Source organism: Marmota marmota, unplaced genomic scaffold, assembly GCF_001458135.2.
Source record: "Marmota marmota marmota unplaced genomic scaffold, marMar, whole genome shotgun sequence".
Taxonomy (NCBI): domain Eukaryota; kingdom Metazoa; phylum Chordata; class Mammalia; order Rodentia; family Sciuridae; genus Marmota; species Marmota marmota.
In genome coordinates this window covers 15,785,085-15,801,709 of record NW_025999960.1, presented here as the reverse complement: position 1 = coordinate 15,801,709, position 16,625 = coordinate 15,785,085, and the positions used below count along the sequence as shown (strand labels likewise).

The 16,625-nt window shown below is 43.0% G+C and overlaps 1 non-coding gene across 1 annotated transcript; it reads left to right on the top strand.

Annotated features, from left to right (window-relative positions):
- Positions 1-4,200: 4,200 nt before the first annotated feature.
- LOC125616691 lies at positions 4,201-4,302 on the top strand. The gene has a single exon (XR_007347437.1). It is a non-coding gene; the product is annotated as a U6 spliceosomal RNA (small nuclear RNA).
- The last annotated feature ends 12,323 nt before the right edge of the window (positions 4,303-16,625 follow it).

The following is a 16,625-nucleotide window of genomic DNA, read 5'->3' as shown; positions in this document are numbered from 1 at the left end:
ATCTTTTTTTTTTTTTTTTTTGTATGTGGTGCTGAGGATCGAACCCGGGGCAGCTGCATGCCAGGCGAGCGCGTTACCGCTTAAGCCACATCCCCAGCCCACCTTACTTTCTTTTACCTTTGAGAACAAGTCTACAATGTTAAGCTTCTTCTTTTTTTTTTTTTTGGAGAGAGAGAGAGAGAGAGAGAAATTTTTTTAATATTTATTTTTAGTTTTCGGCGGACACAACATCTTTGTTTGTGGTGCTGAGGATGGAATCTGGGCCGCACGCATGCCAGGCAAGCGGGCTACCGCTTGAGCCACATCCCCAGCCCTCTTTCTTCTTTTTTTTTTTTTTTTTTTTTTTTAACATTTATTTCTTAGAAGTAGTTGGACACAAACCTTTATTTTATTTATTTATTTGTATGTGGTGCTGAGTATCGAACCCAGGGCCTCACACGTGCTAGACAAGCGATCGATCTACCTCTGAGCCACAATCCCAGACCTGGGCTTTGAACTCTTGATCCTCCTGTCCCAGCCTCCCAAGCTGTTGGGATTACAGTGCCACTATGCACCACTGTGCCCAGCTTGGAGTCTCTTTCAAGGGTAATGTAAATGTTTTGGAATTAGATAGTGGGGATGGTTGCACAAAAACCACTGAATTGTACACTTTTAGAAAATGGTGAATTTTACATTATATTGATTACATTACATTACAAAGGATAATTTGTGGGCTGGGGTTGTAGTTCAGTGGTAGAGCATTTGTCTAGCATACATGAGGCACTGGGTCCCATTCTCAGTACTCTGTATAAATAAATAAAATAAAGGACCATCAATAATTTAAAAAATATTTTTAAAGAAAAGGTAATTCATGTTAAATAAATCATGCTAAATTTGGAAACAATTATTTCATAAAAGAAGAGAAAGCTTTCCTCACATTCTCACCTGAAGGATATTATGGTGGGAGGAAGGATGGGGTGAGTGTAGCTGGTGTGGGGTGAAGTGTATCGCGGTGGAAGGCCTGAGGCCAGCTCAGCAGTCGGGCTGACACTGTTAGGAGGCCATTACCATGAGAATGTGAGCAAGATCCTGGCCAAGCCAGGACTTGATTTATAATAAATCTGTCTGTCCAAAAGCAAAGTTACCTGCCTAGTACAGTTGGTAATAGCGAACATTTATCAAATGTTCCTACATGCCAGGTGTCAGATGCCTATGGAGTCCTCTGAACAACCCTCTGAGGTAGTTACCAGCATAATTACTTCCTCATGTAGGTTAGCAACTTACCCAGGCTTCTGATTTGGGATTGATGGTACCTCCATCAATAAGCTGGCCTCCCAAGCTCAGGTCATGACCACCTTTATCAGCACAGACATGAGGTATGTGCTTACCTCCTTGACACTTGGTGAGTTGTGGGCCAGGCACTGGGCCAAGCACTAGGGATGCAGTGGTGACTAATGTAGGGTCCGCCCTCAAGTAATGCACAGAACTGAAGTGGGACGTACAGATGGCTGTTGTTCTCATTGCACAAGAGCGAAAACTGAAGCTTTGAGTGTTTGAGAAGCATTTCTGAATTTTACACATGATAAAGCATGTCCAAGTCTTAGAAGAGTGCCTGACACATAGTAAAATTCAATAACATCAGCTGCTGTTATTATTTCTAAGGTTGCACTAGTCTCAGACCCAGCTCTTCTGCTAGGTGCAGTGGTGCACACCTGTAATCCCAGTGACTCAGGAAGCCAAGGCTGCAAGATTTCAAGTTCAAGGCTAGCCTCAGTGACTTAACAAGACCTTAAGCAACTTAGAGAGACCCTGTCTCAAAATAAAAAATTAAAAGGGCTGGGGGTGTGGCTCTATTCCCAGTAGAAATAAAAAGAATCCAGCTCTCCTGGCTCAAAATCCTACTTTCTTTCAGAGAAGAGCCTGAGCAGGGGGAAGCCCCATTCTGTAGAGGTGAGCCCAGGTTGTGCGGGTCTTGAAGCTTGTACAATCTGAGAGGAGGTCTTTAAGAAATAGAATACGAGTTACAAAATTTACAAAAATATATGACCTCACAAACACATTGCTAGGGTCTCTTGCAAGGTCCCAGAAGGGCCTAACCAAGTCAGAGGCACTGGAGCATCAGCTTCATGAGCTCCATGATCAGCTGCCCCTGCTAGGGTATGTGGAAGATCCGCTGCTGAGTGGTGCACCACCCAGGGGCCACTGAGGTCCTTCTGAGATGGAATTTGTGATTCTGTATCCTATTGTCCATGCAGAAGCACTGCACTTAAACTCAGACAAGCCAGAATCCCACTTTTAGGGTCCTGCCACATCACAAATCAATTAAGGAGGCAGGACACTCAGGATGCAGCATGGCCCTGAACCTAGGCATCTACACTCATGACCAACTGCAGTCAGGCCCCAGGGAAATATTTCTCCACGTCTCTCACTCTGAGTCCCAAAGCAAAAAGAGGCAGAATCCTAATGATAGGAAGGTCTGTGGGTCATGCTCCTGCCAAGTGGGAGACATAGACACTTCTCTCAGGGTGGAGCACAGGAAGAATTTGAGCACAGAACTTATTACTAAAGGAACAGTTCTGGCTGAGTCTGTGGCTCAGTGGTTGAGGGCCTGCCTAGCATGTATGAGACACTGAGTTCGATTCTCAGCACTACATATAAATAAATGAATAAAATAAAGGTCCATACATCTAAAAAAATATTTAAAAAAAGAGAAAGTTCTGTGGGGAACAGTGGTGCATGCCCATTGTCATCCACCTACTTCGTTAAGCAGGAGAATCACTTAAGCCCAGGAGTTCAGGAGCTGCCTGGGCAATGTAGTAAGACTGTCTCAATTAAAAATAATAATTTAATTAAATAAAAATACAATTCACCATGCAAGCCTTTTTCCCAGAGCACATGAATGTCATAGACTTCTACCAAACAAAGTATTATTCTCAGAAATGCCAAATGTTCACATTCTTCTCTTTATGTTCCAATGTGTAGTCCTGGCTGTATTCATGATTTAGAGCAGTATTCATAAAAGTTGTAGTTGAGCAATGTTTCATAAGATGAATTCTTATAACTCTTTTATTTGTATGTTTATAGTTCTAGATAAAACCCATAGCACCATACCAGTCCTTTACAGTGCTCTATGGCACTAGTTCTCAAAGAATAGTCTGAGAACTCCTGGGGTTTCCTGAATCCTTCTAGCGGGTCTGAGAACTCTCTGGAAATGTCAAACCCATTTTTCTAATAAGAACTGAGGTAATTTGCCCTTTTCACACTAATCCTCTCAAGAGTGTACAATGGAGTTTTCCAGAAGCTACTTGATGTGTGATGTCACCACTGCTCTGATGACTGATAAAGCATGTGCTTTGGTGTTTGTTTTGTTTTGTTTCCTGGTGCTGGGGATGGAACTCAGGACCTCGAAAATGCTAGCAAGCACTCTACCTCTGAGCTACGTTCCCAGCCCTCGTGTTGTGTTTTAAAAGTAATCAGGTTGTTTTTTTTTAATGCAGAGTAATACTCCATTGTGTATAAATGCCACATTTTTTTTATCCATTCGTCTATTGAAGGGCATCTAGGTTGGTTCCACAGTCTTGCTATTGTGAACTGTGCTGCTATGAACATAGAATTTACAGGGAAATGGATGGCATTAGAGCAGATTATGCTAAGTGAAGCTATGCCAATCCTAAAAATCAAATGCCAAATGTCTTCTTTGATATAAGGAGAGTAACTAAGATCAGAGTAGGGACGAAGAGCAGGAGAAGAAGATTAACATTTAACAGGGATGAGAGGTGGGAGGGAAAGGGAGAGAGAAGGGAAATTGCATGGAAATGGAAGGAGACCCTCAGGGTTATACAGTGGAGGGGGTAGAGAGAGAGGAGGGGAGGGGAGGGGAGAGGTGGGGAGGGGGGAGGGTGGAGGATGGGAAAGGCAGCGGAGCACAACAGACACTAGTATGGCAATTTGTAAATCAATGGATGTGTAACTGATGTGATTCTGCAATCTGTGTATGGGGTGAAGGTGGGAGTTCATAACCCACTTGAATCAAAGTGTGGAATATGATATGTCAAGAAATTTGTAATGTTTTGAACAACCCACAATAAAAAATTAAAAAAAAAAAAAAGTAATCAGGTTGACTTTCTAGTATGGTAAATATTGATAATCATAATTTACATAACAAAACTCCTTGTGTTTCTCAATAACTTTTAAGGCATTCTGACTTCAAAAAGTTTGAGTGCTCACTTCAGTAGCCACATACTACAGTTGGAGCAATACAGAGAAGATCAGCATGACCCTTGTGCAAGGATAACACATGTTTGTGAAGCGTTCCATGTTAAAAAAAAATAAAAATAAAAAAGTTGGAGAGCTACTGATCTATAGGTACAGTTATTCCCTTAAAAATTTTTCTTTTTCTTTCTTTCTTTCTTTTTTTTTTTTTTTTAAATACTGGGGATTGAACTTGGGCTCTACCACTAAGCTACACCCCTAATCCTTTTAATTTTTATTTAGAGATAGTGTCTTGCTAAGTTGCTTAAGATCTTGTTAAGTTGCTGAGGCTGGCCTCGAACTTGTAATCCTGCTGCCTCTGCCTCCTGAGTCACTGAGATTACAGTCATGTGCCTGACTTGCTCTAAGAAACTTTCATGATGAAAGGAATAGCAGTTTAGGGGCTGGGTTGTGGCTCAGTGGTAGAGTGCTCACCTAGCATGTATGAGGCACTGGGTTTGATTCTCAGCATCACATAAATGTAAAAGATTGTGTCCACCTAAAACTAAAAAATAAATATTTTAAAAAAAGAAATAGCAGTTTATGGAATGAAATAAAAACACTGTAATTTTTTTGTGTGTGACACAATAATTTATCATATGCTATCCCATTAGTGTATTTTACATGATACATAAAATCAATGGTTTAATTCTACATCCAACTATTGCTTCAAAAATTATGTTGATAATAATTTGAAATTCATTAAAAAAATCGAGACTTATGACTCGAGAAAGATTGTCTAATTTGGCTTGACTGTCAACAGAATTTAAATTGTATAAAAATATTGATTATGTACACGTGGGAAAAATAAGAATTCATACCCCATTTGAACAAATGAATGATATATGATATGTCAAGATCATTGTAATGTTTTGAGCAACCAATAAAAAAAAATATATTGATTATGGGGCTGGGGTTGTGGCTCAGTGGTAGAGCACTCAGTTCGATCCTCAGCACCACATAAAGATAAATAAAGGTATAAAGGTATTGTGTCAATCTACAACTAAAAATATTTTTTTAAATATTGATTATAATTATATAATTGATAATTTTGTAACAAAAGCAAGAAAAATAATTTTATCGAATATGCAAGCATGTAGTAGTTTTCAAATTATGTATACATTTATTATTCAACTGAATATTTCCAGCGCATCATGTAAATAAAGATTAGTCTTTTGATGTTTTGCCACCTCTCAGCTATATAAAAACTATAACAACTTTATACATTTAAAAAAATTTTAGTTTGTAGATGGACACAATATATTTACTTATTTATTTATTTATATTTTTATGTGGTGTTGAGGTTCAAACCCAATGCCCCACGCATGCTAGGCAAACGCTCTGCCACTGAGCCACAACCCCAGCCCCAACTTTATACATTTTTAAGTTTTGTCAATATAAAAGTATGTTGTCAAGGTAGGCATATAGGACTTATTTTAGTTAATATTTTGTTTGTATAATTGATAATGCTTTAAATGTGTAGTCACATAGTAGGAGAACTTGCCGGGTCCTACAGGAGTTAAGCTGGGCCTGGTACTGTGCATAGGGTCATCATTTCTCACAGAAGTAGGCAAGAGTTTGTAGAATGTTCAGATCCCAAGTAGGCTACCTCTTACTCAAGCTGGGAGTTCTGCCACCCCAGAGAGAGAGGAAGATACAAATCAAGAGCTCAGCTAGAGTCATGGTGCTCACTGTCTTTCCCGGGGCTCTAAAATTGTCTGAGAAATGTGAAAATTCACCACCTGGACACATGGGAACCCCTTGGAGCACACAATGTAGGCAAACACTTCCCATTTGTAGAGACCAGGGCAGGGACCTTCCACGGAAACACCTCCCATCCTGCAGCATCGCCACGTAGGTTCTGAAGTCCTGGGTGAGAAGGAAGAGCAAAGCCTCTTGCTCAGGCAGGATGATCCTCAGGGGTGGTTGACCCAAATCCTGGCAGGAGGTTAAAGGCTGAGGCCGTGACTAGCTCCGAGAAGCCCCAGGCCTGAGGTTTCCTGTGGCTTAGCAGGTGTGGTCCCTGAAGTTTGGCTTGCCCTGTCAGTTTCCCAGCCCAGGTTGTCCATCAAGCCAGGAAATCTGGGTCAGAGGACTTGCCCAGACATCAGCTCTCTTTCTAGAAATTGCCCAGAAGAATAGCAAGATGGAGAGTGGAGAGTAGAGGGCACAGAGTAACAGTCCCTGGGAAGCCAGCTTGTGTCTACGTCACAGGAAGGCATGCAGAGGAAGCCCCATCCCACTCATGTTTCCAGCTTGACCTCACTGTCTACATCTTACTCTTTTCCCTCCTGGCACAGAAGGATGGGAAAAGTGGGGAAAGAGTGATCGCATCAACCTCTGCTGGCTCCTCTGCCCCACAAGGAGTATGGGAACATGCCTCAGCAGAGGGTCACAAGGACAGAGAGAGCCATGACTATGGACCCTCCTTCTCCTCCTTACCAGTTACTACTAATGAGCAGCCCACACTGGGTACTGCACACGGGTCAAAAGTTGATGCCATTCCCTAACCTCCAGGCGTCACAGGGCCCAGAGACTTGGAGAACATGTGCTGTCCCCACCCACTGTGAAACTCCAAAATATTTGGGAACTGATTGGACCAAGAAGAGGCCCAAGACGGAAGGGTGGAGGAAAAGGCAGAGTGGTTGTGCTGGGCCTAACCCTGAGAGTGCTGGGTAATGGTGGGGCTTGGGTGTGGTGAGACTCGGCCCGAGGCTGAGTCCATACCCTATTGCTAATTCAGTTCTCATGGACAGCTACAACCTACCAGAACTTATTCCAAGAAAATGTGTCCCTTTCCTCCTAATGTATACAATGTTTTCAGCCAATATACATTTATTGAACACCTATTGCATACTGGCTCAGAGCCTGCTTCCAGGATCTCAGAGACGAATACAACTCTTTTTTTTTTTTAAGAGTACTGGGGGTTGAACCCAGGTGCGCTCAGCCACTGAGCTACATCCCCATCCCCTTTTATTTTTTAATTTTCAGACAGGGTCTCACTAAGTTGTTGAAACTGGCCTCAAACTTGTGATCCTCCTGCTTCGGCCTCCTGAGTAGCTGGGATATAGGCATGTGTCCCCTGACCCCCTATGCCCAAATCCAGTTCTAAGGAGCTTACAATAAAGTGTGAGAGTCACATGTGTACACAGATTAAGTACTAATTGCAGATTAGAGTAAGTCATTTAACTTCGAGAGGACCTGAATTTTCTCAACCATAAAACGAGGGGGTTGGGGCTGGGGTTTGTGGCTCAGCGGTGGAGCGCTTGCCTAGAGCCTGCCTGCGGGGCGCTGGGTTCGATCCTCAGCACCACATAAAAATAAATAAAATGAAGGTACTGTGTCCAACTACAAATAAAAAAATATTTAAACAACAACAAAAACAACAAAACCGAGGGGGTTGACTGTCTATAACTTTTACCTTACCTGCTTCCAAAAGATTTTGAAATAGTTTCCAAAAAAAAACAACCACATAATTACATAATTTTGTTAAACTAAAATTAGAAAACTAAAAAAGAAGTGAAAGGAGAAAAGCCGGCTAAAGCAAAGAGGAGAAAAAGGAAAGAGTTAAGATGTGGTTAGATTGGGCTGAGAAGTCAGATGCCAACTATCCTATTTATGTCATTAATTGTCATGGATCACCAAATATGGTTCTGAGCTTTCTGGCAGGAGAAAAGGGAAACAGAATCGTTTATATAATTATTACTATGTGGTAAAATGAAACATTTCAGGTCTTCAGCAGAGAAAAGATTTTCTTGATAGCAAATGTTAAAGATATTATACTGTTCAGGTTCTTCATACATAAGTAACACTGATTGCCATAGTAGACAATGCCTTTGGTGGTAATTTTTCCAGGACAAATAAAGAGAGGGGTTTTTCTTCTGCCAAACATCAAGAGACTTCAAGGGTAATATTAAAATGAAACTTGCTGAAGGCATTTTTGCTGGGTTGCTTAGTTAATGTGGTTCAAATAGTTTTCTGGGGCTGGGGTTGTAGCTCAGTGGCAGAGCGCTTGCCTAGCATGTGTAAGGCACTGGGTTCGATCCTGAGCACAGCATAAAAAAACTAAACAAATAAAGGCATGCTGTCCATCTACAACTATAAAATACAAATTAAAAAATATATAGTTTTCTGGTGATTTGAGCTAATACAAAGATAGAACTCAGAATATGAGAGGATCAGCTAATAAGCAGGCTTTCATATTGCCAGTCCTGGGTATCAACAAGTGTTTTCATTTTTGCTAAACAGAAGTAAAAAAATGATGTCAACATTCCAGTTTTATTTTGCATTTCTAGAATAATGAGTGATATCAAACATCTTTTTGTATCTTTATTGAACATTTATGTTTCTTTTTCTGCAAACTACTTGTACATATTCTTCGATTATTTTTTTAACTGCATCACTGTCCTCCTCTATTAAATGGAGATAATAATGCCTAATTTATAGAGTTAGTTACTGTAAGAATTAAATAAAATAATATATGTATACTTAAAATTGTGTCTAGCATGTAGGAAATCATCATTAAATATTAGCAATTACAATCATTAAACTCTTTTCTTATGCATTAGTATGAGTTTATTTGTAAATTAAGGAAATATCCCTTTGTTGTGTGTTTTCTGTTATTGGGGAAAAAAATTCTTTTTGTAGTGTTAGAGAAGGAACCCAGTGCCTTGCCCATGGTAGGAAAATACTCTTGGAAAAACAGCCCCTTGATAAAACACTTATATGGTAGCTTTTCATATAGAAATTTTAAAATAAAATTTTTATGTGATCTTCTGTATCAATCTTTTCTTTTATGACCCCTGGTTTTTCCATCCTGATTAGAAAACTCTTCCCATTCCAAAATTATAATCTATTTGCCCACACTTCCTTGTAGAACTTACCTGGCTTTATTATACTTAACTCTTTGCTCTGGATGGAATTTGCTTTGACTTCAGTTTTATTATCCGCCCCCCCCCCCACCCGCCAGCAAAAATCCAGGTATCCCAACACCTTCTATTGAATACTCTCTTTTTCCCATGAGTTAAATGAAAATGTCTAAATCTTCCACTAGGTTCTTCTAGCCCTTTCCTTAACTTTTCTTCTGTTTCTTTGGACTCTAATATGTCAGGAAGAATGCCAACCCTCTGGATGACACAGGCATAATTTCACAATGGTGGACACAGCCCTGGATTGGGAGATTCTAAGCTTCTGTATTATTTGATCAACATGTGGTCTTAAGTCATTTATGCTTGCTGGGTCTTTGTTTCTCCTCCATAAACAGAGGAGATAAAACTAGATTTTTCCCAAGGCCCTTTCCAGCTTTAATATGATTTGACCCTAGAGATCATAAAGCGAGACCCTGGAGGCTGAGGCAGGAGGATCACAAATTGGAGGCCAACAAATTATCAAGATCCTGTCTGAACAAACAAACAAACTCCTGTGAGATTCATTATCTGGGTGACTCTTACCTTGCAAAGGTTGCCCAAGTTAAGTGGTGGAGCAAGCCTTTGAACCCAGGTCTGTCCCACCTCAAAACTTAAGAAATTTTCCCTTCTTCGTGTGTCTGCATTGTGGAAAGCTGAGTATGTGTACATTTTCTCAGTCTTGTCCTGACTTTGGAGAGGGCTTTGCAGCCCTATCCAGGTCCTCTTCTCTTGGTTGGGTCTGGGCCCCTGGAGACAGTGCTCACACAGGGCCGGACTCTCCTGGTGGGGGGCCTGAGCCAATTGCTTCTCTCCCTTAATTAGCAACTTCTCTTGGACTTGGCCTCCCGTGCCAGGACCAGGATCTCTTGCGATGGCAGGCAACTGGTTCCCAGGCCCTTAGGCTTTGGGCTGGGGAGTGTGGTCATGCTGAGAGGGTATGACTGTCAAGAAAGGGATTGACAGCTGGGTGTGATGATGCACGCCTGTAATCTCAGCAACCTGGAAGACTGAGGCAGGAGGATCCAAAGTTGAAAGCCAACCTCAGCAACTTAATGAGACCCTAAGCAACTCAGCAAGACCCTGTCTTAAAATATAATAATAAAAAAAAGGGCTGGGAATGTGGCTTAGTGACTAAGCACCCTGGTACCAAAGGGTGAGGGGACAAAGAAAGGGACTGCTTCCATTTTTCATTCCCACTCCCACACTCCTGCATCCATTCTATAATCTTTTCTCTCTCTTTTTTTTTCTTTTCAGTACTAGAGATTGAACATAGGGGTGCTCTACCACTGAGCTACATCCCCAACATCCCCAGGCCTTTCTTATTTTGAGAGAGGGTCTTGCTAAATTGCCCAGGCTGGCCTTGAACTCGTGTTCCACCTGCCTTAGCCTCTGGAGTAGCTGGGATTACAGACCTGTGCCCCTGCACCTGGCTCACTCTAGTTCATTCTTAGTAAGCCCGACCTATTTAGTAAGCCTAGTTGGACATGTGTTCAGACATTGAGGGAAGAAAGCCTGATTCTGATGGATTCACTAGCAAATAAAGGCTTAGCACTGTCTTGTGTGGTAATGATCCTACAGCCCCGGCGGGAGTCTTAACAGTGACTCATCCTTTCCTTCCTTGATTCTGTTCCAGACAGCCTCCGCAGAGCCCTTTCTTGGCTTCACAACCCCGTAATCCCCAGCCAATCAATAAGCTGCCATCAATAAGGTTGCCGGATGAAATCTAGGACACGCAGTTAAATTTGAACTTCAGGTACACAACGACTGCTTTTCTAGTAGGAGTATGTCCCAAATGTTGCATAGAGCATACTTATTCTTAAAAAAAAAAAAGTTTCTTGTCTGAAATTCAAATTTAACTGTGTGTCCTGTATTTTTATTTGTTAAAGTTGGCAACCATAACTATTGATCACCCATCCCAATAAAAGCAACAGCTGATGTTTGTGAAACACTTAAATTATCATTACATCAGCTGTGTGCTGCCCTTGGTCGGCAAGGTCACATCCATTAGCTGGTATGCTCTTCCTTTCAACAGGTATGACCAGGTAGCATGCTTGACACCACAGTGAGAGAATGTATAGACACTACTGAGGGGAGGGTCCAAAGATGAGGAGGGGTGGGGGCCAGGCTTGTTGGAAGTGGGCTAGAGCCTGGCTCTGGGGAGCTCTCAGTCAACAATAGAATTATTATTACCCCCCATTTAACATGCAAAGAAACTGAAGTGCATTCCTTTAATAGGTATGTATTGAGTCAGTGCTTTTCAGAGCCTTAAGGAGAGGTTAACTGATTTGTACAGGGTCCCCCAACCGGTAGACAGTGGCCAGCTGAATTTTGCAACCTTGAAGGGAGTGGTCACATTCTCCCTCTCCACAATTCGCCAGCTAGGGCTGGCGAATCCCAAATGGCGAATCCCATCGTTTATGAATTAGAATTTTCTGGGTTTGTGTTTGTTTCTTCCCTTACCCAGCTCCATTCCTCCCACCTCACCCCAGTAGGGAGCTCCAGAGAACAAGGGTATTCTTGTTCACCTTGGGGTTTCCAAGGAAAAGCTCAGAGAAGATGCCCCCAATTACAGAGAAAGCTATTGATGGATCCTCCCTCTTCCCAGATGCTTCATCCTAAACTATTGCTTCCCTGGGACCATTCTCAGGAGGCCCTGTTCCCCTGCCTCCAGGTCACAAATACTTGGAATGCCTGGAAGGAATCAGGAAGGGCAGGGCTGATACCTTGGTGGGACGGGAGAGGTTGAAGACTCTGAGACTAAAGGAGCTAAAATACATACATACCTAGTCAAATAACATTGCTTTGGTATGGCAGTTCTGGCATTTACTGTGATGGGTGGGTCCTTAAAATTAAAGATGAGTGGAGAGGGGTCAGGGCAGGGTCAGGCCCAGGGTCAAGAGCAGGGTCAAGACACTCAGAACAGTGCTTGACGTGTCTTAGAATGTTGGTACGTAGAAACAGCATTCCACGGCTGTCCCTGTCTCACCCTGACTCTGGGCCACACAGTTCCAGCCACATTGGACACTTGCAAGAGTGCTCCTCTGTCAGGACCCTTGTCCTTGTCCTCCACGATCTCCCCCATACACCCACTCAGTGGCCTCCCTTGCTTCCTTTCAGTGCCCTTCTCAGTGAGGCCAGCCCTGCCCGTCACCTGTGTCCTGTAACTGTCCCCACCCTGCACTCCTCATCACCTTGCCCCAAACCACTTTCCTCTTTCCATGGCACCTCTCACCACCAGAAACCTTATTTACTTATCTTGCTGTTTGTTTGCTGATCATTCCCTGAGACTGCAGAACCACACCTGGCATAGTGAGTGCTCAATAAACACATGTCCTATTGAACTTATTGAACAATCTTGGTAATCTAGTTATTTCCAAGCAGGTATGCTTTCAGAGGTTCCTGTGGAGCTTGTTAAGACACATGAGCCAGAGTCCCTTCCCTAGACCTCCTAAGTCAGCTTGAGAAGCTCCCCTTTGAAAACTAAAACACTGGTCCCCCAACTGAGCAACTGGCTTGCCAGAGACTCCCAGAACAGCCTGCCCTGTTCAAGGTCACAGGGGAGTTAGGGGCTGAGCCAGTTCTGCAGTTCTCTCAAATGGTAGCCTTTTCTAGCTCTTTGGGCCGAGGAGGGGGCATCTCCTGGTCAGGCCTGGGGCACACTCAGTTCAGAATATTGGTTATGAGAGAGAGAGAGAGAGAGAGAGTGCTTGGTGCTATTGTTCTCTGTCGAGTTTTCTCCATAGTTGGACTCCTGAATGTTCCTTCTATTACTTACTGTCATATTCTTGGTGAGTAGAAATGCCTAGGACCTGGGCATCATTTTCATCTCCTACTCCCCATGAGGCTGAGCAGGAGTAGGGCTGGAGAGGTCAGAACTGAAGAATGCCCCTACCTCTTTCATGAGGCCCTGATTTTTAGAGCAATGTCCTGGGGTCACTGCGGCAACTTTTTATTGCAGCTGAGCAGATCTCTTTCTGAATCTGTTTCCTGATGTATAAAATGAGCTAACTAGCTCGGTTCCGGGGGCGCATGCCTGTAATCCCAGCAGCTTGGGAGACTGAGGCAAGAGGGTTGCAAGTTCAAGTTTAGCCTCAGCAACTCAGCAAGATCCTGTCTCTAAATAAAATTTTAAAAAAAGCTGAGTCTGGGCACAGTGGCATACTCCTCTAATCCCAGTGGTTTGGGAGGCTCAGACAGGAAGATTGAGAGTTCAGAGCCAGCCTCAGCAAAGGCAAGGCACTAAGTAACCCAATGAGACCCTGTCTCTAAATAAAAAAATACAAAATAGGGCTGGGGGTCTGGCTCAGAGGTTAAGCGCCCCTGGGTTGAATCCACAGTACCAAAAAAAAAAAAAAAATAGCTATCTCCCAGGGCTCCATGAGGATTCCTCCAATAACGTATCTTTGGAAGTTCTTCGTAAACCAAGCTCATCACACAAACCTGTCACACGGTCATGGCCCATGTAACACCTCCAGCGATGCCCTCTACCTGGTACAAAGCTCCAAATCCCTGGCCTGGAACCCAGGGTTCTTCCTCCTTGGCCCCAGCCCCTAATCCCTCCCCACATTTGCTGCCACTCCTCTGTCCACACCCTTCACTGCAGCCACGGTGTTAGTCACCAACCTGCATCCCACACCGCCTCACACCTCACTCTTTGCACAATGTGTTCCTTCAACCGGGAATGCCCCCCTCCCCTGCCTGGAGAATTCCCGCATCACAGGCCTCCCTCCCTCTGCAGACCCTGTGTTTGATGTGGAGTTGGGCAGCTGGATTAGACTGCTGCTAGCCACCTCCTGGCTGAGTGACCTCAGGCAAAATTGCTTAACCACCCTTAGCCTCAGTTTTCTCATCTACAAAATGGAGAGGATAACCAGCCACACCTCCCATTGTGAGGGTGAGCTAAGAAAGGGCAGGGCCCTGCTGGGCATGTGGCAGGGACTTGGGAAATAGTGGTGGCCACTGCTGCTCTTAGTGTTCTTATCCACAGCTCACCCTCCCCACTGCACCACTCAACCCCCACCCCCACTACTGCCACCACCACCAACTAACTCTGGAGAACCAGAGAGAAATTCCCTGCAATCCACCCTGATCCATGGAGCCATAATGGCCGTGGCAATGGAGCTCGCCAGGAACAGGTATGCTCTCAGGCAAGGGTCTAGGTCACAGCAGGTGAGGTGGGGAATCTGGGGAGGCGGGGAGGATATAGCTGCAATAAGGGTTTCACCCGCCCCCCACATGCCAGGCCTGACTGTGCTCCACTCCTGAGGGGCTCTGAGTCCTGCCCTGCTCTCCCCCTCTGTCACCTCTTTTGCCCCATCCCTACTCCCATGGTGGTTCCTTCTATGACCACTGGTGACTCTCGCTAATGAGCAGCCACTACAGGCCAGTGCTATGATGATCACAGGCCTGCTCCTCAGCACTGGCCTAGGGTGTGGGCTGTGGAGCCAGGGCACATGCTTGGCATGGTGCCCAGGGTGCTGCAGCATGTGATGAGTGGTCACCATCACCTTCCCACACCACAGTCCCCTAGAGAACAGTGGGCTTTAGAGGCAGACCACCCTGGGTTCAAGTCTCTGCTCCATAACTTTCTAAGTGTATAACATTGGGGAAATCACTCAATTACTCTGGCTCCCACTTCTTCCTTGTCTTTAATAGGGAGATGATAATAATAGCTCCAACCTCATTGAGCTGATAAGAGGATTAAAAATGTCTTCATGTCTTTAAAGCATTTAAGTGTAAGGCTTAGAAGACAACAAGCATTCAGTAAATGTTAGTTATTATTAACTGTTTCCCTATGTGGGGGATAAGGAAATAGAAGAAAAGAAAAGTTAAGTAACTTGTATAAGGTCACTCAGTTCATAAGTGGCAGAGCCAGGATTCCACCGTTGGGCTGCTTCACTCCAAAATTAGAGTCCTCTCAACCCCTTATTCCATGTTGCCTCTTATCTTTATTACCCTTATTCCCTAAAATTAAGCCTGAAAAACTTGTTTATTTATTTATTTATTTATTTTATAGCTGAGATTGAACCCCAAGCGCTTTTTCTTGCTAAGTTGCTTAGGGCCTCGCTAAGTTGCTGAAGCTGGCTTTGATCTCTCGATCCTCCTGCCTCAGCCTCCCAAGCTGCTGGGATTTCAGGAGTGCAACACCATACGTGGCTCAGAAAAACTTCGTTTTCTTTTAGTTTTACTTGATTTGTAATTTTTTAAAATCTTTATTTCTTTTTAGTTGTACATAATAATAGAATGTATTTTGACATATCATACATACATAGAGTATAACTTCACATTCTTGTGTTTGTACATGATATGGACTTCCACTGGTTGTGTATGCATGTATGAACATAGGAAAGTTATGTATGATTCATTGTACCATCTTTCCTATTCCCATCTCCCATCCCTTCCCCCCACACCCCCTGACAAATTGGTGAACCTTCACTACTCTCTTCCCATCCCCCTATTGTAAGTTAGCATCCGCATAGCAGACAGAACATGTAGCTTTTGGTTTTTTGGGCTTGGCTTATTTCACTTAGCATGATAGTCTACAGTTCCATCCATTTACTGGAAAATGCCAGAATTTCATTCTTCTTTATGACTGAGATTACTCATTCCATTGTGTATATATACCACATTTTCTTTATCCATATATCTATTGAATGGCACCTAGGTTGGTTCCATAGCTTAGCTATTGTGAATTGAGCTGCTATGAATATTGATGTGGCCACATCACTATAGTATGCTGATTTTAAGTCTTTTGGGTATATGCCAAGGAGTCGGATAACTGCGTCAAATGGTGATTCTATTCCAAGTAGAGAAACTTTTTTTTAAATTCACTAATTACATTGGAAATGGGTTGAAACATTTCATATATATTTGAACCCATGAGTTCATTTTTAAAATTTATTTTGTAGCAGGACACAATATCTTTATTTTATTTATTTATTTTTATATGGTGCAAAGGATTGAACCCAGCACCTTGCATGTGCTAGGTGAGCACTCTACTGCTAAACCACAACCCCAGCCCTGAATCCATGAGTTCTTGATAAGAAAAATAAAACATTGATTATTTTAAGAGATGGTAGGAAACTAGCTCATTATTTTGAAACTATAAACAAAGGGAAAGAAACATTGATTCTACCTTTCTAGTACAATTTATAAAAGTTGACTCATATTGCCAAGTTCACGCCTATAATTCCAGCAACTTGGAAGGCTGAGACAGGAGGATCAAAAGGCCAAGGTCAGCTTCAGCAACTTAGCAAGACCTTGTCTCAAAATGAAAAATAAAATGGGCTGGGGATGAAGCTCAGTGGTAAAGCACCCCTGGGTTCAATGCCCAGCACAAGAAAGAAAGAATGTAAAAACAATTAGATAGTTGAGAAAGGAAGGGTCTATTGGTAAAAGTGTTTCAGCTTACTAAATGCAAGAGGAATGACAGAACCCCAATACTTTGCAACCCCTAATAAAATGATGGGTCCAGGCATTTATCCTCAG